The following is a 20,328-nucleotide window of genomic DNA, read 5'->3' on the forward strand; positions in this document are numbered from 1 at the left end:
CGTTTCAGTGGTTACTACTGGCTGGGTCTCCCACCACCAAACAACACTGCTTAGTCAATGATTTCAAACAGTTGGAGCCTAACAAACCTGCCTCCTTGATATGACACCTCACAAACTGCGCTAATGGTGTGGCCACTTCTTGAACAGCAGATTTCTGTGCATATACAAATGAGGTGACGTGATTCAGGCACAAGGGCAGGCAATGCATTCATGCAAAGCACTGCGAGAAAGGGCCAAGAAAACCGCTATTATTTCCTTTTCGTGTCTTGAAGTAAAAGAAGGAAAACTTCAATGTTACAGTCATGTACTGGTTCATGCAAAAACAATATGTTCTTTAAATTTTCGGTTAGGGTTCCAAGTCCAATTCAATATACAGGTGGAGACTGTGCCATGTAGACATTTTAAGGCATTATTCATTGTGCACTGGCATCATCCTTGCATTCAAGAATCCATAATACTATGCTGTAAACGAAAGCAAACATTTTACTTTCTACTCTTGTCACTTGTTTGTTCCTTTCCCTCTGAATAGAGTAAATTGACAGTGCATGGCTGCTTTTGCATAGCACTGCCATTTGCTAGTCTCACAGTGGTGGCTTAGTGACTGCTGCGAGCAGGCCAGGATCATTTTTTGCAGGGGGGTGTTCGCCGTGCACAGCCGGGTCTAAACCACTTTTTCTAGAGTGGTGCCGGCAGTTTTCCCCGCCACTGCGAGGGAAGGCCAACTTGCTGGGGCACTTTTGAGACACATGGAGTTTGATATATCGGTTGTTGTTGCTATTTTTGTTCGATGTAACAGTAACTTTTGCTATATATTCTCAATGCAAATTTACCGTGTTTAGAAATTGTTCGATATACGGGATAATTTGATATAAACGGGTTCGATATAGTCGTGCTCGACTGTATAGTATTTTCCGCACGATAATGAAAACTTGTAGACTACACAGCACTCGCAATCAACAATTCTAACTTGATGTTTCTTGTCACAAGCTAAGTGAGCGACTTTATTTGGGCACGTCAACCTGCAAAGCTCCCCCAGTTTTTTGGGCGCTGAAAAAACGACGCGGACATTAGCTCGCTACAATGCAGAGCACAGCTACAGTGCAAAAAATAGCCTTTCAGCGGGAGGGTTCCTAGCAGCGCACTGCAAAAGGTGTGGGTGTTCCCCTAATCTGCATGGCTGTGTTACAGGGGCGGATTATCCAGGGTTCAAAGGGTTCAAATGAACCGGGCCCTCCGGTTGTAGAGGGCCCCCCAAGGGCCAGAAAAAAATGGCCGACTTCGTTGTTTTGTTCGAAAAAGTTTAACCCTCCTGCTGAATTCCCCTGATAGAAACAGATTATCTATTTCAATAATCAATATACAAGCTTCTAAGAGGTTGTTCGTTGCATAACGTGCATAATCTTGAAGTCAGTTCACAGTTCTGCAGTCTGTGGTAAAAACCTTTTACTCGCCCAATACCATGCATCGTGTAGAGGGATGGAGCTGATCCAGCGGATGGACACACAGAGCAGCCTGACGAGGATTTTAGCAGCTACGGTCCAACACGCAATGCGAAGGCGCATAGAGAGTGGTTCCTGTTTGAAATATCGTTTAATGCGCTGAATGAAAATAACCGGTAAGAAGCTGACGCATAGGTATGCTATATTATGCTTTCATTATAGTGTAAACAACGCACCATGATATATTTGTATGTTAATAAAGAAATTTCGTGCGCCTTCACGCTCTGGAGCTCTGTACTCGTCGTTGTCACTGCAGAACAATCGGATACGCTGACCTTAAAGGTAAGCACTTCAAAATTTACATTCGTGCGAGTATTGGAAACTGCAAGCGCATTTCTATATTTGGGCACTTTACGATGGCTAACACGTAGTGTGCACGTTTCGTGCGAGAGTTGCAGAGCTTCTATTGTCCTTACTTTCAAAGATTGAGGCACTACCAACATCTTTGCGAGACCCTTGGGAATATTAAAATAATATTCAGTGGATTAGCATTTGAATACGTTTATTGCGAATATATTATTACGCAATGACTAAGTGGGTGCATTTGCTCTTGTGTTGCCTCCGTCATTATCAACTAATTTTATGAATAAGCAAGTGCGAGCTTTTCTTACTAACTTACTCAGAGCGGCCGATTTCGCCAAGCTTGGACATTTTGTGCTTTATTTTTGCCACCTTTGGAGACTGTCGGCGACCATTCATTGGAATGAGCGAGCATCGCTGTAATATTCACCTGAACCAGAACGCTTGAGAATGCAACTCGTTGCGAAGATATGTGAACCATAATGATATAGAGATCTTATTGTAAAGTCAATTCCGGCTGTATCGTCTTATTCTGTGCACTTCCTTCATATTGTAGACAGATAGAGATAATGTCGAGAGAGTAATCGGTAGACAGGAAGTAGCAGAAACTCAAACTACGCGATAAACTCTCGTCAGTGAGTTTATCGCCAATATCAGGTTTCTTCGGTAGCGTTTCATTGTCTTGTTAAACTACCGTAATGTTACTCATAAATTTGTTTTGAGAGTATTCTTCATTGTCGCTCTTACTAAAAATTATTTCTAGAAAAGCACACTTTGAATAAGTTACTTATAGATCATAAACTTGGTTTGCAGGCTCTGTTACTGTACCATGCCACGGAAAAAGGAGTTCCCTGGCGCTCGAAAGCGCCATTTGGCAACGGAGAAAAAAAAAACGCCAGGCCTGCGCTGAAACCGCAGCACAGTCACAGCGAAAGCTGGAAGAACGGCGTTTCTAGAGCCCGTTAAGCTCTCTTGGGGCTACAATACAAGTACACTAGAAAGGTACCCACTACGCCATAAATCACAATTTTTGTGAAATTGGGAAGCACCTACTAAGCCATTATTCATCATTCTGCGGAGAAGCGAGGCACCAGCTACACGTCTGTAAGGCATTATGTGCACTTTGTTGACGCGACGACTGATGACGATGAAGAATTATGGCTCAGCCCTTTGTAATGGGTTGGAATCTTTAAACGGCCCGCTAGTTATGTAATTTGCATTGGGTGACGCCCGGTCGCTATTCCCCTCTCCCGTCATGCTGTATAACATATGTTGACGTGGGAGAGTGACGGGGGGGGGGTAGCGAAGAACTTTACTGACACCCCGAGGAAATGTATCATGCGCTTATGGCCTTCCTTGGCAACCAATACAAGTGCACTTGCGAGGAACCCACTACGCTATAAATCATTATAATTTTACTGAGATTCCAAGGAAGTGGATCATGCGCTCATGGGCTTCCTTGGCAAACAAATGCATTTGCGAGGAACCCACTACGCTATAAATCATTGTAATTTTTGTGAAGTAGGGCAGCAGGCACTGTGCCATTTTTCGTCATTCTACGGAGAGCGTTGGTACCTGCTAAACCCATGTAAGGCATTATGCGCACTTTGTTGATGCTGTGCCTGATGACGATGAAGAATTATGGCAGAGTCCTTTGTAATGGGTTGAAAGCATTCAGCAACCTACTCGTTGCGCAATTCGCATTGTGTGACGCCTGGTTACAGAATTCGCTTTGTGCGACGCTTGGTGCTTATTTTACTCTTCTACCACGCTATATTGCATATGCTAATGTGGTTACTTCCCGACATGAAGCCTGTATAGGACCTTTTTGCAAAGCAGTTTCAAGTCCTGTTACTCAGAAAGAGCTAGAACTTGCCATCGATCAATTGCCTTTATCGAAAACACCAGGCCCTGATGGAATATCAGGTGAATTTTATAAGGCTTTTAAGGGACGTCTATGTCCCATTCTAATGAGAATTTTCTCAGAGGCGTTAGAGATCGAGGCTTTTCCGCAGTCTTTCACAAAAAGTCACACAATTTTGATTCCAAAGAGTGCTGATAAAGAAAAATTACGTCATGCTGATGGTTACAGGCCCATAACGTTATGTAACGTAGACTATAAGATTTTTGCCAAGATTTTAGCTAATCGGTTGCAGTTTGTAATGTCGATTGTTGTTGGACCCCATCAAACATGTGGACTGAAAGGCCGTTCTATACAGACTAACATCCACATCGCTCGTACTATTCTAGATTTTTGCTCAAATTCTTTTGACCAACTTGCATTACTGCAAGTTGACCTCGCAAAGGCATTTGATCGTGTTTCTCACTCGTTTCTGTTTTCCCTTTTAAAGCAAGCTAATGTGGGCTCAACATTGTTAAAAGGAGTGAAACTTTGTTATAATAATTGCTCTACGCGCCTAATAGTGAACGGTCATCTCTCGCAGCCTATATCTATCTGCTCTTCTGTTAAGCAGGGATGTCCTATGTCGCCGCTACTTTTTTCTCTATACTTAGAACCGATGTGCTTGCATATTATTCAGTCTCACAATATTCATGGCTTCAGACTGCTAGAGAATGAAGTTAAAGTTTTAGCATATGCAGATGACATTGCCTTTTTTTGTACTGACAAACCCAGTATTGAAAGGATTGTTGATGCAGTAGAGCAATTTGGTAGCGTCTCAGGCGCACAGGTAAACTATTCTAAGAGTTCAGGTTTGTGGTTTGGGTCATGGGGATCTACACCTGATCAGTTTGCCGGTATTGAGTGGTCTGTGGTGCCACCAAAATATCTTGGTGTTCCACTAAGTGCACACAAGTCAAGCGCACAGTACTGGAAAGATAGGGTGGCAGGCCTTGAGCGTTATGCTAAATCTTTTATACCACATAACCTTTCAATTTTCGGTAAAGCGGAAACGTGCAACAAGTTTTTGGCTACAAAACTTTTCTATGTACTACAAGTGCTGCATTGTGCTAGAGCGCATATTCAGAGCTTTCATCGTAAATTTGCAACATTTATATGGTCATCAACATATGAATCCATGAGACGAGACAATCTATTCAGACCAGTTAGTGCAGGTGGGCTAGGTCTAGTACATCTGTACGTGTGGCAAATTGTATCTCGCTACTTCTTTTTCCGCGACGCTTCTCACCCTATTATTCGAGCATTCTTGCAGGTAAACCTGGTAAATGTGCTACCTGATCTAGTAGTTTCATCCGATTGTTCTCCACGACCATGTTTATGGGGATTTATGCGAGAAGTTTATTTCTCTGTTCGTTTTTTAACAGTTAGGTTTTCAAATGAATATTTGTACTGCGTATCACGCAAAAATCTTTACAGAGATTTAATAGCGATGCTGTTTCCGCCACCACTTTATCGTGCAAAATACTTGGGACTGCCAGGACATGATGTCTTAGATCGAGTACGTAAAATGCCGCTGACACCATCGACAAAAACGTTCTTTTTTAAATTACATTCAGAGACTTTGCCTGTGAAGACTTGGCTTCGTTCAAGAGACATTTTTGTGTCGTCCGTTGATTGTCCTCTGTGTGATGTGCCAGAAACAATTGAACATTGTTTTATAGACTGCAGAGATGCAATCTTATTTTGGGATGTGCTCCAACGAACTCTTCAAAAAGACTTTGTGCTAAATTCCCATTCCGTGCGATATCTCTTGCCAGCGAGTTGTAATGACGTACCATTCGACATGTTTCTCCTCATTGGAATGCATAGCCTGTGGAAGACGCGCATGTTGCAGAGAAACGCAGAGCCGATAGTTTCCTCAACAGCCCACTTCATTAGGTTGGTCACTCAGCTAAGAGATGTCTACGAGCAAATGGAATATCAACCAGAATGGCATACGGCATTGGTGAGGTGCTTATCCTTACCGCTGTTCTAGCACACAATTGAAAAATCAGTTATGTGATGTATCCGCTATAGAGGTGATTGCGAATTCTGTAGTGTCTTCTGTTCGTCATTGTGTTGCGATAAGAGCATAATCAACATATTAGTTCTTTGTCTGTATTCAATTGCTTTCAAGTGATATCCTATGTTGAATAAATACCATGAAAGAAAAAAAAATACCGGCATGGCTCAGAGGTTGAATACTGGGCTCCCACGCAGAGGACCCAGGTTTGAACCTCGTTCCATCCTGGAAATTTTTTCTTATTTCGTTTTTTTTTCTTATTTCGAGGGATACTGGTTACGGACACCGGCGGCGGCGGCGGCGGCGGACAACTACGGCGCCAAAACCGACCGGTGAAATGATCTCATAACAGCTTTCGCTGTAAAACACTTCAGCGACACCTTAGGAAAACTGCCTAAGCTTTCTAGCTATTTTACCAGTGGCAATAAAAGCTCGGCCAGTAATCCGTCGGCCAGTGAGACCAGAGAAGGTGACCAGAGAAGGTGAGACCGTGCGCTCAGCGAAACTGTTTGTTCCGAAGCTGGCGCAAGCGAGGCGCTCTCTTCAATGGCTTTAAAGCCAACAGCCCCAACGAGCATGGTCGGGGAACCAACTTCATCGCATACTGCGATGAAGCCCAGTTCTCCATGGACGAGCAGCCCGACTGAGACAGATCAGCCATTGCCTGATGAGCGTCCTTGCATGTCTATGGATCCCGCGGACTGGTTTCCCCTGCGCGTAGCCACTGTCAACTTTTGGGTGGCACAAACCCAGGATGTCTGTGAAAATGCTAGAAACATGCAGGGTGATTACTCTCGCTCGAAGCGGTACTTTCAGCCAAATGACGTGGCACCGAAGGGCTACCACCGCCACTTCAAGCAAGAAATGTTCTAGGCTCACCGCACCAACGGCGAAGCAGTCTTGTGCGAATGGCTGCTGCACAGCCCTTCCAAATGATCTGTATATTGCTTTCCCTGTACTCTGATGTCAGCAAGAAAGAGCCAATTTTCGGAACCAGATGGGTTCAGTTCATGGAACAAGGCATATGCAAAGTTATAGACACACGAGGAAAATGAGTGTCATAGACAATGCGTGCTTGACCTGTGCAAGTGACGTTCTCTTAGAACGTCGGTCATTGGATCCTTTAAAGAGCGGTGATGCGGTGATGTCGATGTCAGAGGGATGTTAGCACATTAATGGCAGTCACGTGTGTGTACACTGACATGGTATAAATGTGCCTTCTTCACAGAAATGAAGATCAGTTGTAAGTCAGCGCCTGTCGCCGTCTGTCTCCCTTTCGTGTTCGTCCAAACATTCGCGCTGTTTTTCCCTCCTTTGAAGAGCAATGCTCGGAACGGGCAACTTGGTGGAGAAATGTTCTTCGCCACGTAGTTGCAGTGGTAATGTTCCTTGCAGAACGAGGGCTCTCTCTCGGAGGATCCAATGATTTACTCGGGTCTCCTCAAAATGGCAAGTTCCTTGGGTGTCTTGAACTGATCGCCAAGTTTGATCCTTTCCTTGCCGCCCGTATAAAGAACTTTGGGAACATTGGACGTGGAAAAACATCCTACCTCTCCTCTCAACCATTGTGGAAGAGGTTGTGGAAGCCCTCGGAGCTGAAGTCCAAAAAAAAAAAAAATCACTTGCGCGGTTGCGAGTGCCAAGTACTTCTCTCTTTCAGTTGATTCTACACCTGATTCGAGTCACAAGGATCAACTTAGAGTGGTCGTTCGCAACGTTGCTAACGATGAGCCTGAAGAACATTTTCTCGGATTTTTGCCCATAACCAGTCACAAAGGGGAAGATCTCGCGAAGAGAACGCTCGACCTCTTAGAAAATCTTGAAGTTAACTTCCAAGACTGTCGTGGCCAGTCATACGACAATGCGAGCAATATGGCTGGAAAATACTCTGGCAAGGAAGAAACAAACACGGTGCTTGGACTGCACTTCTAAGTGTCGTATGCATTCCTTCTTTTCGTCTAAACTTCTCGCACAGTTTATTCTTCTTTCAGTATGATCCAACGAACCAGACAAATCTTAATGCTGTCCATGTGTCTTCGTCTTCTGATATAGTTAATTATTACGATGACAATCTCTCCACGTGCTCCGCAAGAACGAAAACGCCCAGGTGATATTAAACACTCCGGGGAGGCTTAGAATAAATATGGCTTGTGTTCTTTGCAGCTAAATCTAAAAATCGTCAAGTCTCAAGCATGACCAGGTGACAAAGCGGGAAAGAAAGGGGGCGGGGCGAGGGGGGAGGGGCCCCCCTCATTTTTTTTGAACCGGGCCCTCCGCACTGTTAATCCGGCCCTGGCTGTGTAGTTATCGACCGGTTTAGAAATCAGACCACACGTGAAATAAAAGAAGCCGAAGCTATAGCAGAATTGGGGGACTTGTGTTAGCTCGCCGTCAGTTGCTTTGACGGAAAAGGAAATGACGTTTCTTGGTTCACGGTCACGTGCTAGATGAGTTGTGTTTTTTGCGCATGTATAAGGTGGGTGTGAAGGTCATGAATAAACAGTTGGAAGTTTAGCACCTACCTGTCTCTTCTTTGTGTGTCCTGTCTACTTCTGGTATGTACCGCGCTAATACAAGCTAAGCTCATGGATGACTAACTCGCTCGAACTACAACACTTCTGAACTTTATATAAGCGTTTCTTTTTGTTTCGAAGCTGTCGAATATGTTTGGTGAACCATGGATTGTTTTTATCAGCTGTTATGTTTATCGACCAATGCACACAACTCGTTTTAGAACATCATCCAGTTATCTTCAATGGGCCTTGAGTAGAACAACAGTAAAAGTGAACGACTAAAGAAAGAGTCAAGTTTTTGTGAATTTCAACATAGTTTCCCTTGTTATAATCGCGTATAGTCTTTGTTTCAACTCCTGCGATTTCAAAGGGGACATAAATGGTTGTCTGAAGTAGGTTGTGGTCACTGAAACCATCTTATATTATGGCCGATCGCCTACTCCGGTCACCAGTTCGCACTCCTGGCTTGTGCGACAAATTTTAATTTCGCTGTCTTGGCCCATATACAGCCTTAGAGCAGACCTCTCCCGTCAATTATCGCGTCGAACCTGTCATTGCTCCAACTTACCGGTACCGTCGCGGTACCGAGATTGTGCATGTCTCTTGTATGAAGCCTTTCACAAGGCGTTCTTCGCACCTTTAAGTTGCGGCCAGGATGGCCGCTTGCACGCAGGGGAAATTAGTGTGGGCATTTATCAGGCACTTCCTTATCATCTGTACATTATCATCATCACATGGTGTTCTTTATCATCTTCGCTTGTGGGGACACATCTTGAGATTGTTCTGTGCCTCGGATGTGATCGATTCACCTAGTCATGAAGACACATTAAAAGGCGTGTCAACTGCGACGTCACAATATGTGTAATCTGCCCCGTAGTATCTGGCGCAGTCGTAAGAATCAGGTCTAACAGATTATTACCACGAGTCGTGGGATGAACAACCTGGGATAAATTAAAGTCTACAGTTAGATTAATAAATTCTATTGAGTGGGGGTACGATGAGGACAGCTGTGACCGTCAATTAGGGGGACATTGAAATTGCCGAGGAGGTAAGTGAATTTACTCGAACTGTGTTGCTTTATCGAGCAAATACCAAACAGAACCTTCGTTGTGGAACTGAGACACACGGCCCACGCAACCTCTAGCTCAGAATCTCTGTCAACCACATGCAGGATCAACAACTGCATTTACAAAAAAAAAAAAAAAATGCTCAGCAAACTATGTATACCACCTTCGGGCACCGATATATCGAACCTGTTGTACCGAGTTATTGTATAAACCTAACCATTGTAACATGCCCTTGCAAGTCCCATGCAAAAGTCTAGGTTAGCTTAATAAGAAACCTGTATGTAGAACATTCACCTAAACTGTACCTGTATAGCTTCTTACATGATTAAAAATATTCATGTTCAAAAAACAGTACTGTTGTTGCTGATTATATCAAGCAAGCCATTGAACCTCAAATAAATTACATGGCATAAAGGAAAAATGAGCATGGTGACTTTTCGAGATAAAGATAGCTAATAACAATTTCTTTTACTAATTTGCACTGCAACACAGTGATGTTATGTGACTATGCACACTGTTACTGGAGCAGGCACCTAGGTAAGGGGGGGGGGCTGAATTCGTCCAACCTTCCATATTCCCGGGCCAATTTTTTTTCTTTTTGTCATAGAAAGACCTTTTTTCGAACAATTAGGCCATGCCCCCCCCCCCCCCAAAAAAAAAAAAATTCCTGGCTATGTGTCTGTACTGGAGGGAACTGCTTTGCAGTGAAGTATTCAGTGGGTGTCCTACATATCCCATATTGATTTGCCCCTCCACTGAACTATTTTGATCACCTTCAGGTCAGATATATATTGGTTGAACTGTATTAGATTCCTCATTTTAACTTATGTACAAACTTATGCACAGTACCATCCACTCTGTTAAAGGGAACGCTCGAATGAGCACCCTTCATATTGCTGGCCCCCTAACGGCAAGTGGGTGGGGAAACTTCGTTCGTGCATGGCACTGTTCTGTCAAAAGGAGTCGCAACTGTCAACCACCAGTAGTTTTGCAAGACAGTGAAATCCAAATATGCCCTGCATGCAAGTGTTCCCTTTAACAGTGGACCCAACTGTACAAGTCTATTCACCTAAGCCACCAGAGGTGATGAGGCAAAACAAAAGCCTATTTAAAATTTAGTAGCATGGCACCTCAATGATACTAAAAGACAATCGTAGTGGTTTCGTTTTTCTATTTACGATTCTGGTGCCTACTGAAAAAAATTCCAAATGTGAGTGTTTTCTTTTTATTTCCAGAGTGAACCCATTCCGTAATGTCCAAATGAAATCCTGGTTGGCTAAAGGCAGCTGACCGGATATATGGTCTGCACAAGCTTCAGTGCGGTGACTGAGCCACAGTGCATAATTTTTGCTTAATTGTGGCATGGTGCCCAATTAATATATGAAATTTTGCCTGTCCTGCTTAGACCAAGATGCTAGTCTGCAGTATGTACAAATAAAAAGATAAATGAAATTCATCTTATTCAAACTGCCTGCCAAGACGTGCAAGGCTTTTTTTTTTAATGACATGACGAACTTCTTACCTTTTGCACTTGGCAGAAGTACAGCACAGTATTTATTTCTGCACCTCTATAGACATTCAGTTGCAAGTTGCAGGTCCATACCTGCGAACTCTATTTGCCCTGAAGGCTCCAGATCTCCCAATGAACAGCTTTAGCCCCACTAGAATAAAAATAACAAAGGAAAGCTGTTCTAAAAATTTCCTGACCTCAAAGAACCACCACAGCTTGCCTTGGTTATCTACCGTTCAGCATGTTGCCCTGACGAGGAACTCACCATAACATGGCACAGGTGAGCACGCACACTGGCTCGACGGATAATTCATTTCAAATTCTCTTTTGAATTTTGCGGTGCTGCGAGCCCCGTTTTCGCTTCATCCGTTTTCAAAAAATTCAATATGGGCAGGGCCAATTTGTGCATGACCAAGGAAAGGTTCTTCTCGTATTCTGCTACAAGAGCCGGAGGACTTGCCGCCCTGTCTATGTAGTATGTAACGACTCCTGAAAAAAAAAATATTTTTACAGCACCATTTAAATTCACAATTTCTGGCAACATCAGCAAGCAAAAATAAGGTAGAGCACACACGTAGGTAGGTTTTTTAAAATTGTGTGAAGAAAACTTCAGAGCAGGCCAACAAATCTATTTGCTTATTTAGCATTTTAAAATAACGCTTTCTTTGATTGGGAACACTCCTCAGGAGGTAGTACTGAATATCACATTCAGTTTTGAAGTCTATGCAAGAGAACTGAATGTTGCAATACTGCTGTACTGAAGCTGTGTGTCTGTTTGTAAAATACATGCAGTTTCCACACTGTCCTAGGCAAACCAAATGCTGTGTGCTGTTTTATACTGTGCCGTGGCATACATGATACCAAATTTTTCAGACCACAGCTTTAGAATATCTTACAAACCTCATAACAGATGGTTAAGGCATGCAAACAAAAACATGGGTGAAGAGAATCAGACAACACAAACACCAAATTTCAACTGAAAGGGTTCACTGTGGTGGAAAAGCAAGTATAGACCTAATTCATCAGCACATGCTGCCAGTTATCTCAAATTTGTATTGGCTTGCAGAAGCCGAATTTATTTAATCCCTGCCAACTTTTTAATTTCATTGCCCCAGCTAACTTGCTGCCATCCTGGGCTTCTTTACCTTTTGCTTCGTATCCACTCCGTTTCCCGTCCTACGTATTAATTACGTGCACGGCACAGGTGCAACTCTCTTGCGTAATATCAAATAGAATATCAAAGACACCTGTTTCTTGTCTGAGCCACTCCACTGTCTTCTAATCTCTTAATCTCATGGCATGACCTATTAAATTGAACAAGTGATTCCTCTTTTTGTTTTTAGTCCAGAGTGAAAGCAATTCTTACTTCGTACCCTGTATGACAATGACGTGTCAATCTCAAAGTAAATCAGAGTGCAGTTCCTAGACTTGGACATCAGGACGCGTCATCAGCTGCGTTAAAGGGGCCCTGCGACACTTTTTGAGCTAGGTCAGAAAACGCTACCGATTGGTAGTCGAGGCTCCCGAGAACACGCGAGCCAGACATTATAGCGCAGCACACGGCCTGGAATTTACAATAAATTTCAGGCCGTGTCTTACTTCAATAAATTCTCAAATTCAGCTAAAAATCGCTCCCTCTTCTCTTGAGAAATGATACTGTATACTCAAAATCACTGCGTCATATACTTGAGGTTTATGCCATTGGCTGATTTGAGCATTTTGAGTGGATAGTTACCGTGGTTACCGTGGGATGCCGCCACTTGCCTGCGCACACGATTGCACTGAAAGTGTGTCACGCGTTCGAAGAGAAAAAGGAAATAAAGTGATCAAGGTCATGACACGCGCTGACGAAGGGCCGCATGTTCTTGCCTCGTTGTCATCCCCCTCCCTGCGTAGCTTTCAGTGCGCTCGATGGTACGAGAGGAGAGAGAAAGCGCTTGAAGCGTGTGAGAAATCCCTGTAACTCCGCTCGTACTTAGCAGACTCAGAAAATTACAACTCACAAAAGGGAAGGAAAGAAGATGACTTTTTAAGGGCTTGTTTTACTTTGTTAGACACAATAATAATGAGAACTTACAGACAGTAATGCTAAGGAAAGTATACTTTCCTTGGCATTATTCTCTGTAAGTTCTCACTGATATTGTGTCTAACTCAGAAAAGTGTTGCAGGGCCCTTTTAAGCTTGCCAGCTTTTGCACTAAACAAGTGTGTTGCACTTTTCCAAGATGACCGTCGCCAGCAAATCTACACGCTGCACTTGTTCCGTAGCAATGTGCTAAGCTTGGCGTAATAAACTTCAAGGGGCCCTGCAGCAGTTTTCCAAGTAATCGTTGAATGACCTCACTACCCAAGTTTATTGCTTATGAATCAACTGCTGCAACAATTTTTAGAATCTGTCATATACGAGCGAAGTTTCAGGGCTTTGTCGCACGGCCATGACACGATCACCCGACAACTTGCAGTTTTCAGTAAAAAATTGAAGTAGAGGCTCTATTTTGCCTATACATAAAAGAAAAACGGACTGAAGGAATATTTCAGCACAAAATAAGCCCTAGAAGTGACCAGCTATAAAACTCGTCCCCCACCAAAGTTTCAACCGCAAGCTTTAAATTTCGATGCCAGAGTGAAGAATGATTAAATAGCTTGATTGCATGCGCAGCTGAGCACGGAACAATGTCGTTCGCTGAAATACAGACGCTCGCACAGCAAACAGCTTGTTAAGGCATGGCTCGTGAGCGTGCCAGTGTTGCTTGACTCTCGGGTCGCTCGTGTTTTTAGAAAAATATTCAATTATAAATTAAGTGATAGACCAAATGCACTAAAATTTTGCCAGCTTGTTTATGAACACAATGATTAACCCACCATAACACAGATTCCGATCAAAAATTCAGTGTCATTGCCCCTTTAAGCGATTTCTCTCTCCTTTTGTGCCAGCAAGCGCGCTGAAAGTTACACAGTGGGAATGATAAGGGGACACAATGCCACATCCGTACATCGGTGCATATTATGACTGATCTTTTTTTTTTTCTTTGAATGCCCGGCTCCCTTTCAGCGTAAATACGAGCTTACTGGTGCAATTTTATGTGTGTAATTCTAGCACGGTGTGGGCACATCACGGCACCTCGGCACAACTGTGGTAACTATGCAGCTCACAATGCTCAAATCAGCCAATGGCCATAAGCCAAATTAAGCTCATGGAATCATTTGTTGGGAAAAGAGTGAGCGATTTCTAGCCGACTTTGAAACGTCATTGCAAATTCCATGCCGCGTGCTGCGCTATAATGTTTGGGTCACATGTTTTGTAGGAGCCTTCTCAACCGATCGGCACCATTTTCTGACCATGTTCAAAAAGTGTTGCAGGGACCCTTTAAAGGCTACTAACCTGAGCTTTTCAGCATAAGTGAGTAACCCATTTGTTAGATCTCTCTAACAATGCTTTGTTTGGGTAGAGGACGTTGAATAAGGAGGTAGGACAACTCTAAGAAAAAAGTATTTCTTACCTTTTACCTCTGGTTTTTTCGGAGTGTCATATGTGAAGCCAGCAGCCTGAGATATTGCTTCCAATGCCTTTTCTGTAGCTTCAGTGTTGTTCACGGACACTCTTATCTTCCGGTCGTCTTCTAGCTCCACGGTGCTCTGTAACAGCAGGTTTTCTTTCAGTGTGTGCTCATTTATGGAATCGTTCGATAAGTTAATGCCCGTCTAAGCGATCTCTCTTATACACAGACACATTTGCTACAAATGTTCAAAAGCCAAAACCAAACAAGGTTTTTTCTTTAGAGAATATATGCAATAAGCAATACAAGTTCATAAAATAGTCCTCCCACATTGATAAGCAACACAACTCATAAAGAAGTGAGGAATCTCGATATGGATTCATCACCATGCGTCTGCATAACCTTACTTTCTAGTAACGTTCCTTGAAATTCTGGGTTTTATGTGTCAAAATCACAATATGATTATGAGATGCTCCTACTGCAGGCATCTGAAGGTCTTGCCTGTCGTGGTTCGTTGAACTGAACTGAAAATTCAATGTGAGAGAGCAACTAACAAGACGATGGACTGGGCTAGCTGGTACGTACATATCGAATTGAATAAAAACTAGCGGGCAATACGAACCATAGAAAACGAACACGACAGGACAGGCTGGCCTGTCTAGCCTGTCCCGTCGCGTTCGTTCTCTATGGTTCGTGTTTCCCACTGGTTTTTATCGAATTCGAGAGCAGCTAAGCCACTCCAGCGGGCAAAATGTGAACTTAAATGATAGCTAACAAATTGTACCTATAGAATCGACTGTGTAGCGTGTAAATGGGCACTGTAACATGTAATAAGTAGGCTTGTGCGAATATTCGAGCACTTCGAATATTCGAACGAATATCACAGTATTCGAATTCACTTCAATTCGAATTGAAATTGAACGAATTTAAATGAACGAATAGGTGCATATTAGTCCGCATGTAACCTCCGTAAAGGTGTTTTCATTGCAGTGGAGGAATGCCATGCCGTGAATACACCTTTCAATGGAAAATCCACACTGCCGCAAAGCCCCACTTCAAGGTTAAATGAAAGTATTACCCTTACATCAAGTCATCATTTTTTTAATTTAAAAGCTTGTTATACCGGCTTATATGCTCTAATTATGGTTAATTTTAGAATGCGAGATATTTTACAGGTTATCACTTGCATTCTACCGAAAGTCAAATCCTGCTACTAGTCAAAGTTACTTCCACTTCCTCTGAACCAAAAAGAATAACATTTGCACATGCTTTGTTTCCGTTTTTAAAAGAATATTGTGTGGGTTAGCTTGGTCACGACAAATATGGTCATTTTTCTTTAAAGGGCCCCTCACCAGGTTTGACAATTTTGAGCTAACGAGCGCAATGCATACACTGGGCGTTCACGATCACGTCTGCCAAAATTTGCAACGCTACGCGCCGCGGAAATGGGTCAAATTTCAAGGTGAACGCTGCTTGCCCTTCCTCTCGCGGGTGCACGCTTCAGAGAATGAGGGGATGACGTACATGAGAAAATGGCCCTACGTAGATGGTAGTGTTGTGACGTCGCTCCTCTTCGTAGACGACTGTGCTCTGATGTCGGCAATAGTAGCACGTGACACTGCGATAATTATTTGGCACGACATGTGTAGTTTGTGTAATTTGTTGCTTGAATAGATTAATAAAACTTGAGAGAAATAATGAGACACACAAAGGGAATGTGTGCGTCTTTTTCTTTTTTTCGTGAATTGCTGCGATATGCGGGCTAATGTGCCTCCCTTTCCCATGTGTTCGCGTCCACGCGGTTAGCGCATCGAGCATACGCCAGCCCTGGAAACGAAAGTGATGTTCTGGCGCGTTCGAGCACTCATTATGCTCATTTATTGTACCGCGTCCAAGTAAACGTTAATGCGGCACTGGCTCATGATACCGCCACTCTCGTGCCCGTACAAATGTCTAAACTTTCATGCCCGTCCCGCAGAAACAGGCAGTACACCACACAGAACGCCGACAAAATGCCCACGGCCGCTACATAAAAAAAAAAAAAGGCAGCGGCCGTGCAACGCCGCTCGCGTGCTCGGGCTGGCTCGAGCACGTCATGCGCACGTGACCATGCATGCGCACGACGTGTTCATGCGTATGTGTCAAGTGAAGAGGGCAGGGAAGGCATTTGGCTTGCTAAGGCTACACGGGGCGAGTGGCAAGGGCTTCAAACTCGCCTCCTCGCATCATGGTTTCGCGCCGCTACAAATTATTGTTTTTCTCAGCTCGTAATGAACCGCAGTAAAGTTGAAAATTGGGCGAGTTGGTGATAGTTCATGTTTACGTGGGAAGCAGCGCAAATTGGACAAGGCACGAAAAGGAGACAGCGGTCGTCCTGTCTTTCTTCGTTCCTTTTCGTGCCTTGTCCAATTTGCGCTGCTTCCCACGTAAACATGTAATGAACCGATTTGAAAAATTCTTGCGGCATACTGCTCTTCATTCGGCACACAACTTCCAGCGTCTAACTAAAATTTGCTATGTGGCCTGGTGAGGGTACCTTTAAAATATGTTATATATACTATTTGAATTCGATTAGAAATTATTCGACCAAATAACTATTTGCTTCGAGCCGAAAATTTACTATTCGAACTAGCCTAGTAATAAGTAAACGATTTCATCTTAGGAAACAGCGAGGGCACACGGGACTAGAAAGACAGACAGGACTTCGCATTGGCTAACAGCATGAACGCTTATTTAGAGTGAACAAATATATACGCTTCCTTGGAAAGAGAAAAAAAGAAAAGGTGAGAGAAGGGGAAGCCCCACACATGCGTCTCGACTAGGCTTGTGCGAATATTCGAGCACTTCGAATATTACAGTATTCGAAATCGCTTCAATTAGAATTCAAATTATTGGGAATTCCGCAGTATTCAAAATGAACGAATAGGTGTATATTATGTAATAAAATGGACTGGACACAAGAAGACAAGACGACTACACGAGCGCTCTTGTAATAAATTGAACGCAAACGGACGGCACACAAGAAGACAAGACGACTACACTTGACTTCTTGTGTCCCGTCCGATTGCGCTCAATTTATTACAGAATGAACCAACGCGCCCAACGAAGCATTTTATTAAAGTGTATATTAGTCCGCATGTAGCCCCTTTGTAAAGGTGGTTTCACTGCAGTGGAGGGTGCTACGCCGTGAATACACCTTTCCGGGGAGAATCCGTACTGCCACGAAGCCCCTCTTCCAGGCTATATGAACATATTACCCTCACATCGATTCATCATTTTTTTTTTTTCAATTTAAAAGCTTGTTATACCGGCTTATATGCTCTAACTATATTAAATTAAGCAGGGAAACCAAGTCCAAAAACCTGGAAACGCTTGTGCCGACAGAATTTTGGAAGCGTGTAGTAGCTATCTTTCTGTACCTCTGCTCGACCGTCGTGAAACAAAACGAACACTTCTATGTGCAGAAAGAAGGCGTCTGCATTGGGTCGTGTATTCTGAGCTCGTTTCTGAGCGACCTGCTTCTGGCCCATTATGACAAGCAACTGAAAAAATCTGTCAGCGCGACCGGTTGGGTGAAAGTCTTTCGGGATGTCGACGACTTTTTCATTTTTTATCGTGAGAACTCGGCAGGGAACCGCAGCAAGGTCGACGAGACTTTCGAGTGCTTCTGTGTGAACTCTGCGGGACTTTCGTTTACGAGGGAGCTTCCCGAGGATGTCAACTACGCTTCCTGGACCTCGAGATGAAGTTTAGTGCAGAGCACACTTGTTGGGAGTATTCACCTCGTTCAAAGAAAGACTTGCTTCCATTTTCATCTCATCATTCTAAGCTCGTCAAACGGGCTATCGCGCTCTTCGCTATGAAGAATGCTCTTGTTAGATCATGTCAGCATCAAATCACTTCAAGCTTCACCAATCAAGTTTGCAGATTGAAGAAGGCTGGCTTCTCTGACCAATTCCTGTCGGGGTTGGCCAAAGTGATCTTGAAGGAGCACCATAAGACGACGAAGCCTCGTGCTGTAGATGACAGGGCAAGATTGGCGGTCATACCTGATATGCACGGTGTTTCGCACAAAATCAAGAAGGCTGCCGCATGTCCCAGCATAAGAATGGTGTTATCGGTGCCAATTAAACTTGAATCACTGTGCAAGAAAGTGAGCGCCCCTCACCCAAATGCTTCCGTCTGCAAGAAGCAACATGCGACGTGGTTTGTGCCATGCAAGACTGAAGTCTATGAGATACCAATGTCCTGCGGTGGCCACTACGTTGGGCAAAGGGGTCGTTGCATTAACGACTGGCTGCGAGAGCACAAAGGCAATCTCAAGGACGAAACTGGAAGCAATCTGGCAATTCACTGTGCCGAGTGTGGCTGCACTCAGAGTTTCGAACAGACGCGCATCTTATGCAGATATTGCGATTGCCGCGCCCGGGAAATCTATGAAGCATTCACAATTAATTCCATTGGTCCATCATGTGTAAGTGCACCGTCCATCGTACTAACCCACAAGGAGATTATTTATCTCCATGATTGAACATTGCATTTTCATATACTAGTTGAGACGCACGAGTGGGGCTTCCCCTTTCCCTCATGTTTTCTTGTTTTTCTCTCTCCAAGGAAGCGTATATATTTGTTCACACGAAATAAACGCTCATGTTGTTAGCCAAGGCAAAGTCCTGTCTGTCTTTCTAGTCCTGTGTGCCCGCGCTGTTTTTTACGATGAAGCCGTGCCAACAAGCTCAAGTTGATACCCTTTTAAAGTATGACTATAGCCAGATACAACTTTAGAAGTCCGCGGCATTTCAGATGCACTCAGGCCTGTGCCAATGGGCGCACACTTTGGACTGACGTCATGAGCCGAACAGCCGGAGAACCTGCCTTCGGAGAACATTGCCAAGTGCATGAGCAGGACTATTTTTTAAAGTCGCGAAGACGATAGGCTGCCACGCTTGGGTCATTTGGGTGGGTCCTTACCGGACTTCTAAAAGTAGCATCCGATTGTACATAGCTCGTAGACAATAACATGCAGAGCTTCATATTAAGTTCTGCTGATGAAGTGAATGATGTGAGCAAGGAACAAAAAAAAAGGTAAAGAATGTGAAGGCTTTTTATTTGATGTTTTCATGCACATTATGTGTTCTAGAGTTGAAAGATGTGTTTGTCACAATCGAATCAAACTACTTACGTTAGTCCCTTTCAAAAGGACTCCCAGCTGATCAGTCAAAGCTTTTTTAAATGACACAGGCTCCTTACTTAGTGATATCTTCGCTTGTTTCATGGGCATCTGAAAGTAATGCACACAACACCTAAACAATGTTGAACAGGAGCACACTTACATGCCTCTTTCCGTTCAGCGACATCTCAAGCATAATGTGGCATTTTAGGTGAAAGGGCCAGAGTTGGCAGCTGGAGAGGAAAGGAATTGACAGGACAGACGCTCAACCGAGACTTATGGCCGTGAATTTCTAAAGTGTAAATGTGATGCTGCATGAAGGGTGGGGGTCACACTGGTATTAGGCGAGAAATCATGGAAAAAAATGGTTTCCTGAAAATAGTGTTTCTTTAACATACAGGCATTGCTGCAAGCGCTGACTAAGTTTCTAACATTCTAGATTGATATCTTGGCCCCAATAGCAATTTATATCACTAAGACAGGCTACGTTTTGAGTGATACAAAGCCTGAAAGATGCCTTTAGTGCCATTGTGCTTCTGAATGACATACAGGGTTTGTCCAAAAAGTAATGTCATGATTATATTGTAAATTGTGTACACTTCACAACACACTAGGACCGGTTAATGGAGGGGGAAGTTAGCTGACCTATGCGCACTCGCTCTGTCATCTGCTACCACTGTCATCTAAAAAGACAGAAAATAGCCAGGAAATTGGAAAAACTAGCCAAAACGTGTCCAACTTGAGCCATGTTGGACACGTTGGACACACATATGTGAAAACAATGGCGACGTTTTAATTGATATCACTGGATGCAAAAGCGTTCGACGAAACTTCAAAGAAGTATACATCC

This window comes from Rhipicephalus sanguineus, chromosome 5 (genome assembly GCF_013339695.2).
Source record: "Rhipicephalus sanguineus isolate Rsan-2018 chromosome 5, BIME_Rsan_1.4, whole genome shotgun sequence".
NCBI classification, from domain to species: domain Eukaryota; kingdom Metazoa; phylum Arthropoda; class Arachnida; order Ixodida; family Ixodidae; genus Rhipicephalus; species Rhipicephalus sanguineus.